The sequence below is a fragment of the Pseudophryne corroboree genome, chromosome 2, assembly GCF_028390025.1.
Source record: "Pseudophryne corroboree isolate aPseCor3 chromosome 2, aPseCor3.hap2, whole genome shotgun sequence".
Taxonomy (NCBI): Eukaryota; Metazoa; Chordata; class Amphibia; order Anura; family Myobatrachidae; genus Pseudophryne; species Pseudophryne corroboree.
In genome coordinates this window covers 880,851,149-880,875,238 of record NC_086445.1, presented here as the reverse complement: position 1 = coordinate 880,875,238, position 24,090 = coordinate 880,851,149, and the positions used below count along the sequence as shown (strand labels likewise).

General features: G+C 46.3%; 1 protein-coding gene across 1 annotated transcript in view; it reads left to right on the top strand.

Annotated features, from left to right (window-relative positions):
* The window catches only part of FOXN1 (forkhead box N1), a 284,468-nt gene that overhangs the window by 70,291 nt on the left and 190,087 nt on the right, over window positions 1-24,090 (top strand). Inside the window, exon 2 of the mRNA XM_063955982.1 lies at window positions 1,627-1,770. The gene's annotated coding sequence lies outside the window, so the exon portion shown is untranslated. The remainder of the gene's footprint in view (window positions 1-1,626; window positions 1,771-24,090) is intronic.

Below are 24,090 nucleotides of genomic sequence, written 5' to 3'. Positions count from 1 at the left end.
AAGCCAGATACTGTCCATGCAGGGCTGTTTCTAGCCAATTTGGCTCCCAGTGCGAGATTTCAAAATGCGCCCCCCCCCCCCCATTAAAATGGGCGTGGGCTCATTAAAGTGGGCGTGGCCTCATCTGATATCATCACGGCCACCACAGGGAAAAATAAAAAAATCTAAAGTCCCCATTTTACACAGTACGGCAGGCAGGTGTCCCCATTTTACACAGTATGGCAGGCAGGTGTCCCCATTTTACACATCAAGGCAGGCAAGTGTCCCCATTTTACACAGTATGGCAGGCAGGTGTCCCCATTTTACACATTACGCAGGCAGGTGTCCCCATTTTATACATTACGGCAGGCAGGTGTCCCCTTTTTACACAGTACGCAGGCAGGTGTCCCCATTTTATAAATTACGGCAGGCAGGTGTCCCCATTTTATACACTACGACAGGCAGGTGTCCCCATTTTACACAGTACCCAAGCAGATGTCCCCATTAAATACAGTGCGGCAGGCAGGTGTCCCCATTAAATACAGTGCGGCAGGCAGATGTCCCCATTAAATACAGTGCGGCAGGCAGGTGTCCCCATTAAATACAGTGCGGCAGGCAGGTGTCAAGTGGGGGGGGGGGGAAGGGGGGGAGAGAGAGAGACTACTTACATATACAGAACCTTCCCGCTCTTCGAAGTCAGGCCGCCTCACCTCCCTCGCGCCGGCCGCCTCCTCCTTCCAGGTAGTCTGCTCCTCCTCCATCATCTGAGTACTCCTGCTCGGGGGGCGTGGTTTCGCGGAATTACGCGATTGCGTTGTGACGTCATGACGCAATCGCGTCATTCCGTGAAACTCCGCCCCCGAGCAGGAGTGCTCGGTAAGAGGAAGGAGAAGCAGACATGGACACGCAAAGTGCCGCGGCGGGCGCCCCGTGCGGTTGCATGGCTCGCCCGCCGCAAGAAACGGCACTGTGTCCATGACTGCACTGGCTTCACTGTGACTGGCAGTGACTTCCTATTGGAAGACCTACCTGTCAGTCACAGACACTAGAGGCATTCGCATTGGGAGGTGTTTGCTCCCTCTGGGACTGCCAGATTGGGCTGTAATTAGCCACTCCCTGCTTCGTCGGCCCTAGCTTGCTACTATGGGCTGCCACTGATGCAGTCCATAGAAGTTAGGGGATTGCACACATGCGCTGGTCCCAGCTCTTGCCGGATCGATTGCATCGGTGCCAGGACCCGGTTCCTCTCCTCCTCCCCGGGCAGACACAAGTAGCGACAGTCCCTCTACCACTGTCAGGTAGAAGCCGCTGCTGTTGGCTGCCATGTTTGCCAGCAGCAAAACACTCCCGTACATGAAGCTTGCAGATATCAGTGAGATCTGTGCAGGCTTCTCTGTGTAAATGTGTATAAAACTCCAGGCTCCACTAGCTAGGGAGGTAATGCCACAGCCAGGGTACACATTTATATTGGTCCTGGTGGCCATAGCATTAACCTCCAACTAGTCTGACCTGGCTGTGGATTCCTGGGGGAGTGGGGACCCCCCGGATAAAGGGGTCCCTCCCTCCAGGACACCCAAGTTCAGGGCTGAAGCTATCTTCAGCACACCTGGGCAAAATTATAAACAGAATTAATATTGTCTTTTACAGGTGAAACTACAGGTCTCAGCAAGCCGTTCATTATGCTGGAATCACTAAGGAAGACTCCTGGAGTTGAAACGCATTGGTAGTTTGAGGAGCTGTCTTTTGGCCTTGCAGGACCTGACTTTCTAACATCTGGCTACCAAGAGAGAGGTTTGACACCCCGGTTTAACATGTGTCCTTCATCACTACAAAAATAGAACTTTATGTTCCACAACACTTTGACAGCCACACATTGCCTATTTCTTGTATTACTCGTGGAAATGTATTTGTTCTGTGAAGTGATGACAGATACATGCTGTAAAGTCACAAGCTAAATATGTCATGATGATACCAGTATTAACTTATTAACTCATATGAATAAATACATATATGTATATTAAGAGTAAATACCAGATCAGTTGATTATGTTTATTTTGCCCAATATAGCTTTGCCAGGCTGAAACAACTAGGAAAACCTGCTCTCTTACCACTCATAAGTCTGGCCAAAACAACTTGTGTGAGTCAGCCATTTCTCAGTCTGCATCACCTTAATATGTACAGTAGTTTAATGCTTGGTCATAAAGAATGTGAAAATAAGAAATTTTGATTTTTAAATAACAAAAAACCCTATGAGACCCAGTTTTCATACATATTAAGAAAGCAATAAATAGCCTGTATTTCCTTTCATAGGATGACTTATGATACTCATTGGTTCTTAATTTTTAACTAAAAAACAAACAAAAAAAACCTGTTTATAAAGACATTTTAAGGATAAAAAAATTGCAAGCAGCAACTTTTTGGGAAAATAATATTTTAAGATTTTTTTTCTGAATTTTAAATTGCCTACATAAATAATGTAATTACAAAAAAAAAATTATTTGCAAAATCACATGTCTTGTATTATCATTTATGAAAAGCATTTAGGCCTAGAATCTTGGTATGCACACTTATTATATAGATACGTCCTCACTTACTGGTTGTTTGTATGATATACTACTGGATAAGCGTACAGAATTTTTCTTTCAATTTTGCATCTTGGCCCTCATTCCGAGTTGTTCGCTCGGTAATTTTCTTCGCATCACAGCGATTTACCGCTAATTGCGCATGCACAATGTTCGCACTGCGACTGCACCAAGTAAATTTGCTAAGAAGTTTGGTATTTTACTCACGGCATTACAAGGTTTTTTCTTCGTTCTGGTGATCGTAATGTGATTGACAGGAAGTGGGTGTTTCTGGGCGGAAACTGGACGTTTTATGGGAGTGTGTGAAAAAACGCTGCCGTTTCTGGGAAAAACGCGGGAGTGGCTGGAGAAACGGGGGAGTGCCTGGGCTAACGCTGGGTGTGTTTGTGACGTCAAACCAGGAACGAAACTGACTGAACTGATTGCAGTGGCAGAGTAAGTGTCGAGCTACTCAGAAACTGCAAAGAAATTTCTATTCGCAATTTTGAGAATCTTTCGTTCGCAATTTTGCTAAGCTAAGATTCACTCCCAGTAGGCGGCGGCTTAGCGTGTGCAATGCTGCTAAAAGCAGCTTGCGAGCGAACAACTCGGAATGAGGGCCCTTATTCGCATCACAATGACGGCAAAAAGCTTCTCCCAATTTATAATATTACAAGGCTAGCAAACAGCTTGTATTTGGTTGTTTGTGAATGCTCCACTGACCCTAATTGGTTATTTCTTTATTCCTCGGTCATATACCATGCATTATACCAAGCGTTTTTGCATATTTGTGTACACGAGATATGCAGTTCTTTCTGCTATTTTAGATGGCTTTTAGAAGTTTCATTATTGCCTAATATAATAATCAAAATGATTGCTACTGTGCTCTAATCTGCAGCAGCAGAGGTTCCCAAACTCTGCCATTACAGTCCAGGTTTTAAGGATATCTATGCTTGAGCACAGATGATTACATCAAATTGGCTAAAGTACTAATTAACTTGCCTGTGCTCAAGCATGGATATCCTTAAAACCTGGACTGTAGTGGTGGAGTTTGGGAACCTCTGCAATAGAGGGATACTGCTTCCCTTTTAATACACAGAACTATGGGGGTCATTCTGAGTTGTTCGCTCGTTATTTTTTTCTCGCAACGGAGCGATTAGTCGCTAATGCTCATGCGCAATGTCCGCAGTGCGACTGCGCCAAGTAAATTTGCTATGCAGTTAGGTATTTTACTCACGGCATTACGAGGTTTTTTCTTCGTTCTGGTGATCGTAATGTGATTGACAGGAAGTGGGTGTTTCTGGGCGGAAACTGGCCGTTTTATGGGAGTGTGTGAAAAAACGCTACCGTTTCTGGGAAAAACGCAGGAGTGGCTGGAGAAACGGAGGAGTGTCTGGGCGAACGCTGGGTGTGTTTGTGACGTCAAACCAGGAACGAAACTGACTGAACTGATCGCAGATGCCGAGTAAGTCTGGAGCTACTCAGAAACTGCTAAGAAGTGTCTATTCGCAATTCTGCTAATCTTTCGTTCGCAATTTTGATAAGCTAAGATTCACTCCCAGTAGGCGGCGGCTTAGCGTGTGCAAAGCTGCTAAAAGCAGCTTGCGAGCGAACAACTCGGAATGACCCCCAATATTGTGAGTTAAGTACAGTATATATTAGAGATGAGCGGGTTCGGTTTCTCTGAATCCGAACCCGCCCGAACTTCATGTTTTTTTACACGGGTCCGAGCGACTCGGATCTTCCCGCCTTGCTCGGTTAACCCGAGCGTGCCCGAACGTCATCATCACGCTGTCGGATTCTCGCGAGGCTCGGATTCTATCGCGAGACTCGGATTCTATATAAGGAGCCGCGCGTCGCGGCCATTTTCACACGTGCATTGAGATTGATAGGGAGAGGACGTGGCTGGCGTCCTCTCCGTTTAGAAATTAAAATAGATAGGAGAGTGAGAGTGAGACACTTCATTTACTTACTGGAGCTTAGGAGGAGTTATACTAGTGACTGATGACCAGTGACCTGACCACCAGTGCAGTTTTATAATTTATTATTATTTAATAATCCGTTCTGTTCTTGTTCTCTGCCTGAAAAAAACGATACACAGTGACTCAGTCACACTCACATACCATATCTGTGCTCAGCCCAGTGTGCTGCATCATCTATGTATAATATCTGACTGTGCTCACACAGCTTAATTGTGGGGGAGACTGGGGAGCAGTTATAGGTTATAGCAGGAGCCAGGAGTACATATTAAACAGTGCACACTTTTGCTGCCAGAGTGCCACTGCCAGTGTGACTGACCACTGACCACTGTGACCAGTGACCTGACCACACTGACCACCAGTATAGTATATTGTGATTGTCTGCCTGAAAAAGTACACTCGTCGTGTGACTTGTGTGGTGTTTTTTTATTCTATAAAAATTAAAAAACTCATTCTGCTGACAGACAGTGTCCAGCAGGTCCGTCATTATATAATATATACCTGTCCGGCTGCAGTAGTGATATATATATATTTTTTATATCATTATTTATCATCCAGTCTATACTAGCAGCAGACACAATACGGTAGTTCACGGCTGTAGCTACCTCTGTGTCGGCACTCGGCAGTCCATCCATAATTGTATACTACCTACCCGTGGTTTTTTTTTTCTTTCTTCTTTATACATACTACATCTCATTATCATCCAGTCTATATTAGCAGCAGACACAGTACAGTACGGTAGTCCACGGCTGTAGCTACCTCTGTGTCGGCACTCGGCAGTCCATCCATAATTGTATACCACCTACCCGTGGTTTTTTTTTTCTTTCTTCTTTATACATACTACATCTCATTATCAACCAGTCTATATTAGCAGCAGACACAGTACGGTAGTCCACGGCTGTAGCTACCTCTGTGTCGGCACTCGGCAGTCCATCCATAATTGTATACCACCTACCCGTGGTTTTTTTTTTCTTTCTTCTTTATACATACTACATCTCATTATCAACCAGTCTATATTAGCAGCAGACACAGTACGGTAGTTCACGGCTGTAGCTACCTCTGTGTCGGCACTCGGCAGTCCATCCATAATTGTATACCACCTACCCGTGGTTTTTTTTTTCTTTCTTCTTTATACATACTACATCTCATTATCATCCAGTCTATATTAGCAGCAGACACAGTACAGTACGGTAGTCCACGGCTGTAGCTACCTCTGTGTCGGCACTCGGCAGTCCATCCATAATTGTATACCACCTACCAGTGGTTTTTTTTTCTTTCTTCTTTATACATACTACATCTCATTATCAACCAGTCTATATTAGCAGCAGACACAGTACGGTAGTCCACGGCTGTAGCTACCTCTGTGTCGGCACTCGGCAGTCCATCCATAATTGTATACCACCTACCCGTGGTTTTTTTTTTTCTTTCTTCTTTATACATACTACATCTCATTATCAACCAGTCTATATTAGCAGCAGACACAGTACGGTAGTCCACGGCTGTAGCTACCTCTGTGTCGGCACTCGGCAGACCATCCATAATTGTATACCACCTACCCGTGGTTTTTTTTTTCTTTCTTCTTTATACATACTACATCTCATTATCATCCAGTCTATATTAGCAGCAGACACAGTACAGTACGGTAGTCCACGGCTGTAGCTACCTCTGTGTCGGCACTCGGCAGTCCATCCATAATTGTATACCACCTACCCGTGGTTTTTTTTTTTCTTTCTTCTTTATACATACTACATCTCATTATCAACCAGTCTATATTAGCAGCAGACACAGTACAGTACGGTAGTCCACGGCTGTAGCTACCTCTGTGTCGGCACTCGGCAGTCCATCCATAATTGTATACCACCTACCCATGGTTTTTTTTTTCTTTCTTCTTTATACATACTACATCTCATTATCATCCAGTCTATATTAGCAGCAGACACAGTACAGTACGGTAGTCCATGGCTGTAGCTACCTCTGTGTCGGCACTCGGCAGTCCATCCATAATTGTATACCACCTACCCGTGGTTTTTTTTTTCTTTCTTCTTTATACATACTACATCTCATTATCATCCAGTCTATATTAGCAGCAGACACAGTACAGTACGGTAGTCCACGGCTGTAGCTACCTCTGTGTCGGCACTCGGCAGTCCATCCATAATTGTATACCACCTACCCGTGGTTTTTTTTTTCTTTCTTCTTTATACATACTACATCTCATTATCATCCAGTCTATATTAGTAGCAGACACAGTACAGTACGGTAGTCCACGGCTGTAGCTACCTCTGTGTCGGCACTCGGCAGTCCATCCATAATTGTATACCACCTACCCGTGGTTTTTTTTTTCTTTCTTCTTTATACATACTACATCTCATTATCATCCAGTCTATATTAGCAGCAGACACAGTACAGTACGGTAGTCCACGGCTGTAGCTACCTCTGTGTCGGCACTCGGCAGTCCATCCATAATTGTATACTAGTATCCATCCATCTCCATTGTTTACCTGAGGTGCCTTTTAGTTGTGCCTATTAAAATATGGAGAACAAAAATGTTGAGGTTCCAAAATTAGGGAAAGATCAAGATCCACTTCCACCTCGTGCTGAAGCTGCTGCCACTAGTCATGGCCGAGACGATGAAATGCCAGCAACGTCGTCTGCCAAGGCCGATGCCCAATGGCATAGTACAGAGCATGTCAAATCCAAAACACCAAATATCAGTAAAAAAAGGACTCCAAAACCTAAAATAAAATTGTCGGAGGAGAAGCGTAAACTTGCCAATATGCCATTTACCACACGGAGTGGCAAGGAACGGCTGAGGCCCTGGCCTATATTCATGGCTAGTGGTTCAGCTTCACATGAGGATGGAAGCACTCAGCCTCTCGCTAGAAAAATAAAAAGACTCAAGCTGGCAAAAGCAGTAGCACTGCAAAGAACTGTGCGTTCTTCGAAATCCCAAATCCACAAGGAGAGTCCAATTGTGTCGGTTGCGATGCCTGACCTTCCCAAAACTGGACGTGAAGAGCATGCGCCTTCCACCATTTGCACGCCCCCTGCAAGTGCTGGAAGGAGCACCCGCAGTCCAGTTCCTGATAGTCAGATTGAAGATGTCAGTGTTGAAGTACACCAGGATGAGGAGGATATGGGTGTTGCTGGCGCTGGGGAGGAAATTGACCAGGAGGATTCTGATGGTGAGGTGGTTTGTTTAAGTCAGGCACCTGGGGAGACACCTGTTGTCCGTGGGAGGAATATGGCCACTGACATGCCTGGTGAAAATACCAAAAAAATCAGCTCTTCGGTGTGGAAGTATTTCAACAGAAATGCGGACAACAGGTGTCAAGCCGTGTGTTGCCTTTGTCAAGCTGTAATAAGTAGGGGTAAGGACGTTAACCACCTCGGAACATCCTCCCTTATACGTCACCTGCAGCGCATTCATAATAAGTCAGTGACAAGTTCAAAAACTTTGGGCGACAGCGGAAGCAGTCCACTGACCAGTAAATCCCTTCCTCTTGTAACCAAGCTCACGCAAACCACCCCACCAACTCCCTCAGTGTCAATTTCCTCCTTCCCCAGGAATGCCAATAGTCCTGCAGGCCATGTCACTGGCAATTCTGATGATTCCTCTCCTGCCTGGGATTCCTCCGATGCATCCTTGCGTGTAACGCCTACTGCTGCTGGCGCTGCTGTTGTTGCTGCTGGGAGTCGATGGTCATCCCAGAGGGGAAGTCGTAAGCCCACTTGTACTACTTCCAGTAAGCAATTGACTGTTCAACAGTCCTTTGCGAGGAAGATGAAATATCACAGCAGTCATCCTGCTGCAAAGCGGATAACTGAGGCCTTGACAACTATGTTGGTGTTAGACGTGCGTCCGGTATCCGCCGTTAGTTCACAGGGAACTAGACAATTTATTGAGGCAGTGTGCCCCCGTTACCAAATACCATCTAGGTTCCACTTCTCTAGGCAGGCGATACCGAGAATGTACACGGACGTCAGAAAAAGACTCACCAGTGTCCTAAAAAATGCAGTTGTACCCAATGTCCACTTAACCACGGACATGTGGACAAGTGGAGCAGGGCAGGGTCAGGACTATATGACTGTGACAGCCCACTGGGTAGATGTATGGACTCCCGCCGCAAGAACAGCAGCGGCGGCACCAGTAGCAGCATCTCGCAAACGCCAACTCTTTCCTAGGCAGGCTACGCTTTGTATCACCGGTTTCCAGAATACGCACACAGCTGAAAACCTCTTACGGCAACTGAGGAAGATCATCGCGGAATGGCTTACCCCAATTGGACTCTCCTGTGGATTTGTGGCATCGGACAACGCCAGCAATATTGTGTGTGCATTAAATATGGGCAAATTCCAGCACGTCCCATGTTTTGCACATACCTTGAATTTGGTGGTGCAGAATTTTTTAAAAAACGACAGGGGCGTGCAAGAGATGCTGTCGGTGGCCAGAAGAATTGCGGGACACTTTCGGCGTACAGGCACCACGTACAGAAGACTGGAGCACCACCAAAAACTACTGAACCTGCCCTGCCATCATCTGAAGCAAGAAGTGGTAACGAGGTGGAATTCAACACTCTATATGCTTCAGAGGTTGGAGGAGCAGCAAAAGGCCATTCAAGCCTATACAATTGAGCACGATATAGGAGGTGGAATGCACCTGTCTCAAGCGCAGTGGAGAATGATTTCAACATTGTGCAAGGTTCTGATGCCCTTTGAACTTGCCACACGTGAAGTCAGTTCAGACACTGCCAGCCTGAGTCAGGTCATTCCCCTCATCAGGCTTTTGCAGAAGAAGCTGGAGACATTGAAGGAGGAGCTAACACGGAGCGATTCCGCTAGGCATGTGGGACTTGTGGATGGAGCCCTTAATTCGCTTAACAAGGATTCACGGGTGGTCAATCTGTTGAAATCAGAGCACTACATTTTGGCCACCGTGCTCGATCCTAGATTTAAAGCCTACCTTGGATCTCTCTTTCCGGCAGACACAAGTCTGCTGGGGTTGAAAGACCTGCTGGTGAGAAAATTGTCAAGTCAAGCGGAACGCGACCTGTCAACATCTCCTCCTTCACATTCTCCCGCAACTGGGGATGCGAGGAAAAGGCTCAGAATTCCGAGCCCACCCGCTGGCGGTGATGCAGGGCAGTCTGGAGCGACTGCTGATGCTGACATCTGGTCCGGACTGAAGGACCTGACAACGATTATGGACATGTCGTCTACTGTCACTGCATATGATTCTCTCAACATTGAAAGAATGGTGGAGGATTATATGAGTGACCGCATCCAAGTAGGCACGTCACACAGTCCGTACTTATACTGGCAGGAAAAAGAGGCAATTTGGAGGCCCTTGCACAAACTGGCTTTATTCTACCTAAGTTGCCCTCCCACAAGTGTGTACTCCGAAAGAGTGTTTAGTGCCGCCGCTCACCTTGTCAGCAATCGGCGTACGAGGTTACATCCAGAAAATGTGGAGAAGATGATGTTCATTAAAATGAATTATAATCAATTCCTCCGCGGAGACATTGACCAGCAGCAATTGCCTCCACAAAGTACACAGGGAGCTGAGATGGTGGATTCCAGTGGGGACGAATTGATAATCTGTGAGGAGGGGGATGTACACGGTGATATATCGGAGGATGATGATGAGGTGGACATCTTGCCTCTGTAGAGCCAGTTTGTGCAAGGAGAGATTAATTGCTTCTTTTTTGGTGGGGGTCCAAACCAACCCGTCATATCAGTCACAGTCGTGTGGCAGACCCTGTCACTGAAATGATGGGTTGGTTAAAGTGTGCATGTCCTGTTTATACAACATAAGGGTGGGTGGGAGGGCCCAAGGACAATTCCATCTTGCACCTCTTTTTTCTTTAATTTTTCTTTGCGTCATGTGCTGTTTGGGGAGGGTTTTTTGGAAGGGCCATCCTGCGTGACACTGCAGTGCCACTCCTAGATGGGCCCGGTGTTTGTGTCGGCCACTAGGGTCGCTTATCTTACTCACACAGCTACCTCATTGCGCCTCTTTTTTTCTTTGCGTCATGTGCTGTTTGGGGAGGGTTTTTTGGAAGGGCCATCCTGCGTGACACTGCAGTGACACTCCTAGATGGGCCCGGTGTTTGTGTCGGCCACTAGGGTCGCTTATCTTACTCACACAGCTACCTCATTGCGCCTCTTTTTTTCTTTGCGTCATGTGCTGTTTGGGGAGGGTTTTTTGGAAGGGACATCCTGCGTGACACTGCAGTGACACTCCTAGATGGGCCCGGTGTTTGTGTCGGCCACTAGGGTCGCTTATCTTACTCACACAGCTACCTCATTGCGCCTCTTTTTTTCTTTGCATCATGTGCTGTTTGGGGAGGGTTTTTTGGAAGGGCCATCCTGCGTGACACTGCAGTGCCACTCCTAGATGGGCCCGGTGTTTGTGTCGGCCACTAGGGTCGCTTATCTTACTCACACAGCTACCTCATTGCGCCTCTTTTTTTCTTTGCGTCATGTGCTGTTTGGGGAGGGTTTTTTGGAAGGGCCATCCTGCGTGACACTGCAGTGCCACTCCTAGATGGGCCCGGTGTTTGTGTCGGCCACTAGGGTCGCTTATCTTACTCACACAGCTACCTCATTGCGCCTCTTTTTTTCTTTGCGTCATGTGCTGTTTGGGGAGGGTTTTTTGGAAGGGACATCCTGCGTGACACTGCAGTGCCACTCCTAGATGGGCCCGGTGTTTGTGTCGGCCACTAGGGTCGCTTATCTTACTCACACAGCTACCTCATTGCGCCTCTTTTTTTCTTTGCGTCATGTGCTGTTTGGGGAGGGTTTTTTGGAAGGGACATCCTGCGTGACACTGCAGTGCCACTCCTAGATGGGTCCGGTGTTTGTGTCGGCCACTAGGGTCGCTTATCTTACTCACACAGCTACCTCATTGCGCCTCTTTTTTTCTTTGCGTCATGTGCTGTTTGGGGAGGGTTTTTTGGAAGGGACATCCTGCGTGACACTGCAGTGCCACTCCTAGATGGGCCCGGTGTTTGTGTCGGCCACTAGGGTCGCTTATCTTACTCACACAGCTACCTCATTGCGCCTCTTTTTTTCTTTGCGTCATGTGCTGTTTGGGGAGGGTTTTTTGAAAGGGACATCCTGCGTGACACTGCAGTGCCACTCCTAGATGGGCCCGGTGTTTGTGTCGGCCACTAGGGTCGCTTATCTTACTCACACAGCTACCTCATTGCGCCTCTTTTTTTCTTTGCGTCATGTGCTGTTTGGGGAGGGTTTTTTGGAAGGGCCATCCTGCGTGACACTGCAGTGCCACTCCTAGATGGGCCCGGTGTTTGTGTCGGCCACTAGGGTCGCTTATCTTACTCACACAGCTACCTCATTGCGCCTCTTTTTTTCTTTGCGTCATGTGCTGTTTGGGGAGGGTTTTTTGGAAGGGCCATCCTGCGTGACACTGCAGTGACACTCCTAGATGGGCCCGGTGTTTGTGTCGGCCACTAGGGTCGCTTATCTTACTCACACAGCTACCTCATTGCGCCTCTTTTTTTCTTTGCGTCATGTGCTGTTTGGGGAGGGTTTTTTGGAAGGGACATCCTGCGTGACACTGCAGTGACACTCCTAGATGGGCCCGGTGTTTGTGTCGGCCACTAGGGTCGCTTATCTTACTCACACAGCTACCTCATTGCGCCTCTTTTTTTCTTTGCGTCATGTGCTGTTTGGGGAGGGTTTTTTGGAAGGGCCATCCTGCGTGACACTGCAGTGCCACTCCTAGATGGGCCCGGTGTTTGTGTCGGCCACTAGGGTCGCTTATCTTACTCACACAGCTACCTCATTGCGCCTCTTTTTTTCTTTGCGTCATGTGCTGTTTGGGGAGGGTTTTTTGGAAGGGCCATCCTGCGTGACACTGCAGTGCCACTCCTAGATGGGCCCGGTGTTTGTGTCGGCCACTAGGGTCGCTTATCTTACTCACACAGCTACCTCATTGCGCCTCTTTTTTTCTTTGCGTCATGTGCTGTTTGGGGAGGGTTTTTTGGAAGGGACATCCTGCGTGACACTGCAGTGCCACTCCTAGATGGGCCCGGTGTTTGTGTCGGCCACTAGGGTCGCTTATCTTACTCACACAGCTACCTCATTGCGCCTCTTTTTTTCTTTGCGTCATGTGCTGTTTGGGGAGGGTTTTTTGGAAGGGACATCCTGCGTGACACTGCAGTGCCACTCCTAGATGGGTCCGGTGTTTGTGTCGGCCACTAGGGTCGCTTATCTTACTCACACAGCTACCTCATTGCGCCTCTTTTTTTCTTTGCGTCATGTGCTGTTTGGGGAGGGTTTTTTGGAAGGGACATCCTGCGTGACACTGCAGTGCCACTCCTAGATGGGCCCGGTGTTTGTGTCGGCCACTAGGGTCGCTTATCTTACTCACACAGCTACCTCATTGCGCCTCTTTTTTTCTTTGCGTCATGTGCTGTTTGGGGAGGGTTTTTTGAAAGGGACATCCTGCGTGACACTGCAGTGCCACTCCTAGATGGGCCCGGTGTTTGTGTCGGCCACTAGGGTCGCTTATCTTACTCACACAGCTACCTCATTGCGCCTCTTTTTTTCTTTGCGTCATGTGCTGTTTGGGGAGGGTTTTTTGGAAGGGACATCCTGCGTGACACTGCAGTGCCACTCCTAGATGGGCCAGGTGTTTGTGTCGGCCACTAGGGTCGCTTAGCTTAGTCATCCAGCGACCTCGGTGCAAATTTTAGGACTAAAAATAATATTGTGAGGTGTGAGGTATTCAGAATAGACTGAAAATGAGTGGAAATGATGGTTTTTGAGGTTAATAATACTTTGGGATCAAAATGACCCCCAAATTCTATGATTTAAGCTGTTTTTTAGGTTTTTTGGAAAAAAACACCCGAATCCAAAACACACCCGAATCCGACAAAAAAAATTCGGTTAGGTTTTGCCAAAACGCGGTCGAACCCAAAACACGGCCGCGGAACCGAACCCAAAACCAAAACACAAAACCCGAAAAATTTCCGGCGCTCATCTTTAGTATATATGCGTCTTTCATAAACTCACATTCAGAAAAAAGGGGCAAATCCTTTTCTGTGTATATGACTTCATTGGTATCTGAATGGTAGGTCAACATGGATTAGGTCGACCTATTGTTTAGGTCGACCATCATTGGGGACATGGTTGGCACAGGAAAAGGTCGACATGTTGAAATTGTCTACATGTGACAGGTCGACACATGAAAAGGGCAACATGACTTTTTTTTTTTTAACTTTTTTATACTTTACCATCCACATGGACTATGATTGGGAATAGTAACCTCGGGTAGCGGAGCGAGGTACCTTGCCTGCAGCATGGTGAGCAGCGCACTTATTGGGGTTCCTGGTCATGTTACGCAAAAAACGACACCAAGAAAGTTTAAAAATGTCCTGTCAACCTTTTTATGTGTCGACCTGTCCTGTGTCATGTCAAACCGACCCATTGATTCATAGCAGAATTGCTTATCCCCCCTATGATCATGCACTTACTTTATAAAGCAGTTTTGTTTACAGATATCGTGGTTCACAAACACGGTCCTCAAGGTCTCAGCTTTTAAGGATATTCATGATTGAGTATGGGTGAATTATTTAGTACCTCAGTCATTTTGATTTAAGCATAGATGCTCAGCCATGGATATCCGTAAAACCTGGACCATTTGGGTGCCTTGAGGGCTACATTTGGTAACCACTGCCATATATAATAAAATATGTCTTTCTCTTCTTCTGAGTTGTGGACAATCTGCAGCCCTTCTCCCAAGGGCATAACTACCATAGGTGCAGGGAGCAGAGGCGGTACTACCGCCAGTGCAACCAGTGCGTTGCACTGGGGCCCGCCTCTATCCAGGGGCCCAAAGCATGTAATGAGTCAAACTGACTCATTACATGCCGCTGTGCGCCGCGGGCAACCGCTGCCCGCAGCGCACAGCCGCCCAGAGAGGAGAGGAGAGGGGCAGCGGTACGGGGGAAGGAGGAGGAGGGAGGTGGAGGAGGGAGCCGCAGCAGCGCTTTGTTACTGGTGGAGGCGCTGCTGCTGCTGCTGCCCCTCTGCTTCACTATAGGCTGTCTTCCGAGAACAGCCTATAGTGAAGAGAGGGGCAGCAGCAGCAGCGCCTCCACCAATAACACAGCGCTGCTGCGGCTCCCTCCTCCACCTCCCTCCTCCTCCTTCTCTCCTGCCCAGGAATCGTGAGTGACCAGAAGCTGCACCGAGGAGCCTGAGCCAGCGGAGAGGGTAAGTATAATTCTTCTTTCTTTCTTTCTTTCTTTCTTTCTTTCTTTCTTTCTTTCTTTCTTTCTTTCTTTCTTTCTTTTTTTCTCTCTTTCTTTCTTTCTCTCTTTCTTTCTTTCTCTTTCTTACTTTCTTTCTTTCTTTCTTTTTTTCTCTCTTTCTTTCTTTCTTTCTCTCTTTCTTTCTTTCTTTCTTTCTTTCTTTCTTTCTTTCTTTCTTACTTTCTTTCTTTCTGTCTGTCTTTCTTGGGACTGTCTGCCGCAATGTGTAAAAAGGGGGAATCTGCCTGCCGCAATGTGTAAAAATGGGGAATCTGCCTGCCGCAATGTGTAAAAATGGGGAATCTGCTTGCCGCAATGTGTAAAAATGGGGAATCTGCCTGCCGCAATGTATAAAAATGGGGAATCTGCCTGCCGCAATGTGTAAAAAGGGGGAATCTGCCTGCCGCAATGTGTAAAAAGGGGGAATCTGCCTGCTGTAATGTGTAAAAAGGGGGACGCTGTCTGCCATAATGTGTAAAAAGGACACTCTGTCTGCCGTTATGTGTAAAAAGTGTACGCTGTCTGCCGCTATGTTTAACAAGGGCACTCTATCTGCCGTTATGTGTAAAAAGTGTACGCTGTCTGCCGCTATGTGTAACAAGGGCACGCTGTCTGCCGTTATGTGTAAAAAGGGGACGCTGTCTGCCGTTATGTGTAAAAAGTGCACGCTGTCTGCCGTAATGTGTAAAAAGGGGGACGTTATCTGCCGTAATGTGTAAAAAGGGGACGCTGTCTGCCGTAATGTGTAAAAAGTGCACGCTGTCTGCCGTAATGTAAAAAGGGGGACGTTGTCTGCCGTAATGTGTAAAAAGGGGATGCTGTCTGCCGTAATGTGTAAAAAGTGCACGCTGTCTGCCGTAATGTGTAAAAAGGGGGACGCTGTCTGCCGTAATGTGTAAAAAGTGCACGCTGTCTGCCGTAATGTGTAAAAAGGGGGACGTTGTATGCCGTAATGTGTAAAAAGAGGACGCTGTCTGCCGTAATGTGCAAAAAGTGGAATCTGTCCGCCGTAAGGTGTAAAAGGGTCTCTACCTGGTGTAGTGGTGCTACTGTGCGGCGTAATTTGAATAATGGAGACTACTGTGCACCGTTTTATGAATTGGTATTATTTTGTGGCCACACCCCTTCCCCACGAAGCCACGCCACTATGTATTTTTGCGCGCGCCTACGTTGCGCACTGCCCCTGTTTTGCATGCAGGGGTGGGGCTCCGATGCCGTTTCTTATGGCACTGTTGCTAGGTATCCATTTCTCTGGCCCTGAGCAGGTCCCCCTCACCAGGTCCTCTCCAGGGGTGAGGGGGTGGACTTGGATGGGATGGGGGGGGGCCCAAAGCACTTTGTCGCACCTGGGCCCACCGCTCGCTAGTTCCGCCACTGGCAGGGAGTGCAGCTGCTATGACACCCAGAGCTGAGAGGGGCCCACCTTCCCTGTCAGTTACATGTGTTATATACATTTTTCACCATTACGTGGCACATAGAGGCCTTTACAAACTTTTACCTTGTGGTCTACATTATCTACAACTTGTTATGCCCCTGTAGCTGCTTATTGTAATGTGGTATTAAATGAACAGGGGGGCATTCTAATGTTACATAATATGAACTGGGGCACTGTAACGTGGCACAATATAAAGTGGAGGCAATACAGTATGATATAAACTGGGGACACTGTCATACACTGGGGAAGTATGGATGGTGTAATGGTTAGCATTACTGCCTCACAACACTGAGGTCATGGGTTTGATTCTCACCATGGCCCTAACTGTGTGGAGTTTGTATATTCTCTCCGTACTTGCGTGAGTTTCCTACCACAATCCCAAAATATACTGGTACATAGGTTGATTGGCTCCCAAAAAAATGAATCCTAGCGTGAATGAGTGTACATGTGATAGAGAATATAGATTGTACGCTCCACTGAGGCAGGGACTATTGTGAATGGCCAAAGAGCGGCGGAATATGTGTGCGCTATATAAATAACTAGGGCACTACCATGGGGCATAACATTAATTACGGCACTACTGTGGTTCAAAAATTGATTAGAGCAGTATTATGGGAAATAAAATTAACAACTGCTGTGGAGAGGTCTCTCTAGAACAGTGGTCAGGGAACAGGGGTAAATGACCCCAAATGGGATAAAAATGAAACTCCTGGGGGTAACGGATGGTCGTGCTGACGAAACACAGCCCCATCCAGCCCCAGCCGGCTCGTGATGTGACGTGCTGATGTCACACCGCGCTCCCTCTGTCCGCATTGCGCTGTGCTCTTGGCCGCCCTGTGCTGTGTTCCTGGTCGTGATGGGCTGACGTCACACTGCGGTCCCTCATGCCCACCCGTCCTCCTGCGCTGTCCTCTACTCCCACCCGCAGGCCGGCAACCCACAAACAGAAGTTGAAGTGCTCTGTGGCTGACCGCTGACGGAGTTCCGCAGGATCAGACAGTGGCCCACATAACAGTGGGAAATTGCCACCGACATTACTGAGGTGAGGATGTGACCATCTGTCTCCTTAAAGTCGTGTCCCCCCGTCCCCTTCCCCCATCTTTCTTATATTCATTCTGGTGTTTTGAGGAGAAAGTGTTAATTAACCCATTCATTGCAACAACAAAAATTGGAGAAAAAATAAATAAAAAGTTACACATATACAATATATATATGTATATATATATATATATATATTTATTTATTTTACACACACAGTATCTCAGAAATGCCATATAAACAGTGATAACCAGTATATATATGCACATTATATGATTTCCTTCCTTTCAAATCAAGGTGGTAATGTCAGCGTATATAAATATATTTTGGGGCAAAAGGTAAAAAAGTTCCCTGACCCCTGCTCTAGAAGCTTTGGGACAAGGGACCCTTTAAATGTTGCTATGGGGTCCACAAACTTCAGGCTATGACTCTGCCTTCTCTTTAGTTGTATCAGTAGAATAAATCCTCCAAAGAGTCTGATTTTTAAAACATAAAATTTTAGTGTGCATGCCTCGTGCTTTAATGTTTGTAATAAAAAAATAAACCAGAAGATGGACATAGCACTCACATTTTAAAAGACAACAAAAATATTACGTAGAATTTTAGCCCTTGCAAGCAGGGCCGGCAACAGAAATCTTGGGGCCCAGTACAGTGATTATTTGGAGCCCCTCAGATTATATATAATAAGCTATATATGACATACATACATAGCCAGCCAACAGCACGATGCCCTATTTGGACAAACGGCTTATCCTTGGGGCCCCTCTGATTCATGGGGCCTGGTACAGGTGTCCCCTTTGACCCCCCCTGTCGCCAGCCCTTCTTGCAGGTCTGCAGGCCAGAATCAGACGTCTGAGTGCAATGAACAATGTGCACCTTAAGATGTTATATAACCAGAGATCCCAGTTTTTTATGTGCTGCATCTCAGTAGCATCTCCTGGATGGCCAGTTAGATCTAGAAACCACCCTCACCTGCCAATAGTGTTTCAACTGTTAGATCTTTGTCAAGGCATAGGTGAGAGTGGTCAGGTGGCTCTATTTAACCACTGATTGAGGTCTGGAAGCAGATTTGCAGTGACCTTATAATCAGTGGCGTAACTACTGTGGACACAAGAGGTGCAGCTGCAATGGGGCCCAGGCTGCTTCGAGGGCCCACTGCTCCCCCTGCACCCAGTCCCAGAATGCCTCCAAGGCATTAGCCCCCCCCCCCCCTCCCTTTGGTAAGAACATGGAAAGGGGCATGGCCATGTGTCAGTTACACACCATGTGTCCCACCGCAGCTTAGAGTGTTCGCTAAAAACCATTCCACACGAGGGACACCGCAGCCCAAATGTGGGATAGTTCCTGTAAAGCAGGCCCTGCCAAAATCAGGATGGTTGATGGGGTGTGAATGCATTCATACAATCAAGCACATATACACATACAATCACACACATACAGTATAAAGTCACATACATACAGTCACACACATACAGTTACATACATACATAAAGACAGCTTATCAGGACCGTCTAATCTTAAAAGATAGACAGTATCAGCGCTCAGTAATACTACATTGCTAATATTAGTACAGTGTCTTGTGCTAATCGCGCTGCTCAGTATCAGTGCTCAGTAGTATAATCAGTGCTCAGTATCACTGCTCATTGTCTTGTGGTGCTCAGTAATACTACATTACTAATACTAGTACAGTGTCTTGTGCTAATCGTGCTGCTCAGTGTCAGTTCTCAGTAGTATCATCAGAGCTCAGTATCAGTGCTCAGTAGTATCATCAGTGCTCAGTATCAGTGCTCATTGTCTTGTGGTGCTCAGTAATAGTACATTACTAATACTAGTACAGTGTCTTGTGCTAATCATGCTGCTCAGTATCAGTGCTCAGTAGTATCATCAGTGCTCAGTATCACTGCACATTGTCTTGTGGTGCTCAGTAATACTACATTACTAACACTAGTACAGTGTCTTGTGCTAATCGTGCTGCTCAGTGTCAGTTCTCAGTAGTATCATCAGTGCTCAGTAGTATCATCAGTGCTCAGTATCACTGCTCATTGTCTTGTGGTGCTCAGTAATAGTACATTACTAATACTAGTACAGTGTTTTGTGCTAATCGTGCTGCTCAGTATCAGTGCTCAGTAGTATCATCAGTGCTCAGTATCAGTGCTCATTGTCTTGTGGTGCTCAGTAATACTACATTACTAATATTAGTACAGTGTCTTGTGCTAATCTTGCTGCTCAGTATCAGTGCGCAGTAGTATCATCAGTGCTCAGTATCACTGCTCATTGTCTTGTGCTCAGTAATACTACATTACTAATATTAGTACAGTGTCTTGTGCTAATCGTGCTGCTCAGTATCAGTGCTCAGTAGTATCATCAGTGCTCAGTATCACTGCTCATTGTCTTGTGCTCAGTAATAGTACATTACTAATACTAGTACAGTGTCTTGTACTAATCGTGCTGCTCAGTATCAGTGCCCAGTAGTATCATCAGTGCTGAGTATCAGTGCTCATTGTCTTGTGGTGCTCAGTAATACTACATTACTAATACTAGTACAGTGTCTTGTGCTATTCGTGCTGCTCAGTATCAGTGCTCAGTAGTATCATCAGTGCTCAGTATCACTGCTCATTGTCTTGTGCTCAGTAATACTACATTACTAATACTAGTACAGTGTCTTTTGCTAATCGTGCTGCTCAGTATCAGTGCTCAGTAGTATCATCAGTGCTCAGTATCACTGCTCATTGTCTTGTACTCAGTAATACTACATTACTAATACTAGTACAGTGTTGTGTGCTAATCGCGCTGCTCAGTATCAGTGCTCAGTAGTATAATCAGTGCTCAGTATCACTGCTCATTGTCTTGTGGTGCTCAGTAATACTACATTACTAATACTAGTACAGTGTCTTGTGCTAATCGTGCTGCTCAGTGTCAGTTCTCAGTAGTATCATCAGTGCTCAGTATCAGTGCTCAGTAGTATCATCAGTGCTCAGTATCAGTGCTCATTGTCTTGTGGTGCTCAGTAATAGTACATTACTAATAATAGTACAGTGTCTTGTGCTAATCATGCTGCTCAGTATCAGTGCTCAGTAGTATCATCAGTGTTCAGTATCACTGCACATTGTCTTGTGGTGCTCAGTAATACTACATTACTAACACTAGTACAGTGTCTTGTGCTAATCGTGCTGCTCAGTGTCAGTTCTCAGTAGTATCATCAGTGCTCAGTAGTATCATCAGTGCTCAGTATCACTGCTCATTGTCTTGTGGTGCTCAGTAATAGTACATTACTAATACTAGTACAGTGTTTTGTGCTAATCGTGCTGCTCAGTATCAGTGCTCAGTAGTATCATCAGTGCTCAGTATCAGTGCTCATTGTCTTGTGGTGCTCAGTAATACTACATTACTAATATTAGTACAGTGTCTTGTGCTAATCTTGCTGCTCAGTATCAGTGCGCAGTAGTATCATCAGTGCTCAGTATCACTGCTCATTGTCTTGTGCTCAGTAATACTACATTACTAATATTAGTACAGTGTCTTGTGCTAATCGTGCTGCTCAGTATCAGTGCTCAGTAGTATCATCAGTGCTCAGTATCACTGCTCATTGTCTTGTGCTCAGTAATAGTACATTACTAATACTAGAACAGTGTCTTGTACTAATCGTGCTGCTCAGTATCAGTGCTCAGTAGTATCATCAGTGCTGAGTATCAGTGCTCATTGTCTTGTGGTGCTCAGTATAATACTACATTACTAATACTAGTACATTCTCTTGTGCTATTCGTGCTGCTCAGTATCAGTGCTCAGTAGTATCATCAGTGCTCAGTATCACTGCTCATTGTCTTGTGCTCAGTAATACTACATTACTAATACTAGTACAGTGTCTTGTGCTAATCGTGCTGCTCAGTATCAGTACTCAGTAGTATCATGAGTGCTCAGTATCACTGCTCATTGTCTTGTACTCAGTAATACTACATTACTAATACTAGTACAGTGTTGTGTGCTAATCGTGCTGCTCAGTATCAGTGCTCAGTAGTATCATCAGTGCTCAGTATCAGTGCTCATTATCTTGTGGTGCTCAGTAATACTACATTACTAATACTAACACAGTGTCTTGTGCTAATCATGCTGCTCAGTATCAGTGCTCAGTAGTATCATTAGTGCTCAGTATCAGTGCACATTGTCTTGTGGTGCTCAGTAATACTACATTACTAATACTAGTACAGTGTCTTGTGCTGCATCTTGCTGCTGTAGGGTGCTGTGGTAGTGTCCTGTCACTGTGCATAGGTCATCATCATTCCAGTCACAGTGGTATCTGGTATCTATCTAGTGGTATCTAATTCCAGACATTACTGCCGTCTAATTCCAGATATATTACTGGCATATAATTCCACACATTAAAAAATGGAGAACAAAAATTTGGAGGGTAAAATAGGGAAAGATCAAGATCCACTTCCACCTAGTGCTGAAGCTGCTGTCACTAGTCATGGCAGAGACGATGAAATGCCATCAACGTCGTCTGCCAAGGCCGATGCCCAATGTCATAGTAGAGAGCATATAAAATCCAAAAAGCAAAAGTTCAGTAAAATGACCCAAAAATATAAATTAAAATCATCTGAGGAGAAGCGTAAGCTTGCCAATATGCCATTTACGACACGGAGTGGCAAGGAACGGCTAAGGCACTCTCCTATGTTCCTCATGAATAGTGGTTCAGCTTCACATGAGGATGGAAGCACTCATCCTCCCGCTAGAAAAATGAAAAGAGTTAAGCTGGCAAAAGCACAGCAAAGAACTGTGCGTTCTTCTAAATCACAAATCCCCAAGGAGAGTCCAATTGTGTCGGTTGCGATGCCTGACCTTCCCAACACTGGATGGGAAGAGGTAGCTCCTTCCACCATTTGCACGCCCCCTGCAAGTGCTGGAAGGCGCATCCACAGTCCAGTTCCTGATATTCAAATTGAAGATATCACTGTTGAAGTACACCAGGATGAGGATATGGGTGTTGCTGGCGCTGAGGAGGAAGTTGCTGGTGATGTGGTTTGTTTAAATCAGGCACCCGGGAAGACAGTTGTTGTCCGTGGGATGAATAAGGACATTGACATGCCTGATCAAAATACAAAAAAAATCACCTCTTCGGTGTGGAATTATTTAAACAGAAATGCGGACAACAGGTGTCAAGCCGTGTGTTGCCTTTGTCAAGCTGTAATAAGTAGGGGTAAGGACGTTAACCACCTAGGAACATCCTCTCTTATATGTCACCTGGAGCGCATTCATAAGAAGTTATTGACAAGTTCAAAAACTTTGGGTGACAGCGGAAGCAGTCCACTGACAACTAAATCCCTTCTTCATCTTGTACCCAAACTCCTGCAAACCACACCACCAACTCCCTCAATGTCAATTTCCTCCTTAGACAGGAACACCAATAATCCTGCAAGACTGACGAGTCATCTCCTAATTGAGATTCCTCAGATGGATCCTTGAGTGGAACGCCTACTGCTGCTGCTGTTGTTGCTGCTGTGAGTCGATCGTCATCCCAGAGGGGAAGTCGGAAGACCACTTGTACTACTTCCATTAAGCAATTGACTGTCCAACAGTCCTTTGCGAGGAAGATGAAATATCACAGAAGTCATCCTGTTGCAAAGCGGATAACTCAGGCCTTGACAACTATGTTGGTGTTAGACGTGCGTCCAGTATCCACCATTAGTTCACAGGAACTTAGAGAATTGCTTAAGGTAGTTTGTCCCCGATACCAAATCCCATCTAGGTTCCACTTCTCTAGGCAGACGATACCGAGAATGTACACAGACGTCAGAAAAAAGTGTCCTCACTGTCCTAAAAAGTGCAGTTGTACCCACTGTCCACTTAACCACGGACATGTGGACAAGTGGAGTAGGGCAGACTAAGGACTATATGACTGTGACAGCCCACTGGGTAGATGTATTGCCTCCTGCAGCAACAACAGCAGCGGCACCAGTAGCAGCATCTCGCAAACGCCAACTCGTTCCTAGGCAGGCTACGCTTTGTATCACCGCTTTCCATAAGAGGCACACAGCTGACAACCTCTTACGAAAACTGAGGAACATCATCGCAGAATGGCTTACCCCATTTGGACTCTCCTGGGGATTTGTGATATCGGACAACGCCACCAATATTGGGCGTGCATTACATGTGGGCAAATTCCAGCACGTCCCATGTTTTGCACATACAATTAGTTTGGTGGTGCAGAATTTTTTGAGAATCGACAGGGGCGTGCAGGAGATGCTGTCGGTGGCCCGAAGAATTGCGGGACACTTTCAGCATTCAGCCACCGCGTGCCGAAGACTGGAGTGCCAGCAAACACTCCTGAACATGCCCTGCCATCATCTGAAGCAAGAGGTGGTAACGAGGTGGAATTCAACCCTCTATATGCTTCAGAGGATGGAGGAGCAGCAAAAGGCCATTCAAGCCTATACATCTGCCTACGATATAGGCAAAGGAGGGGGAATGCACCTGACTCAAGCGCAGTGGAGAATGATTTCCATGTTGTGCAAGGTTCTCCAACCCTTTGAACTTGCCACACGTGAAGTCAGTTCAGACACTGCCAGCCTGAGTCAGGTCATTCCCCTCATCAGGTTTTTGCAGAAGCATCTGGAGAGATTGAAGGAGGAGCTAAAATGGAGCGATTCCGCTAGGCATGTGGGACTTGTGGATGGAGCCCTTCATTCGCTTAACCAGGATTCACGGGTGGTCAATCTGTTGAAATCAGAGCACTACATTTTGGCCACCGTGCTCGATCCTAGGTTTAAAGCGTACGTTGTATCTCTCTTTCCGGCAGACACAAGTCTGCAGATGTTCAAAGA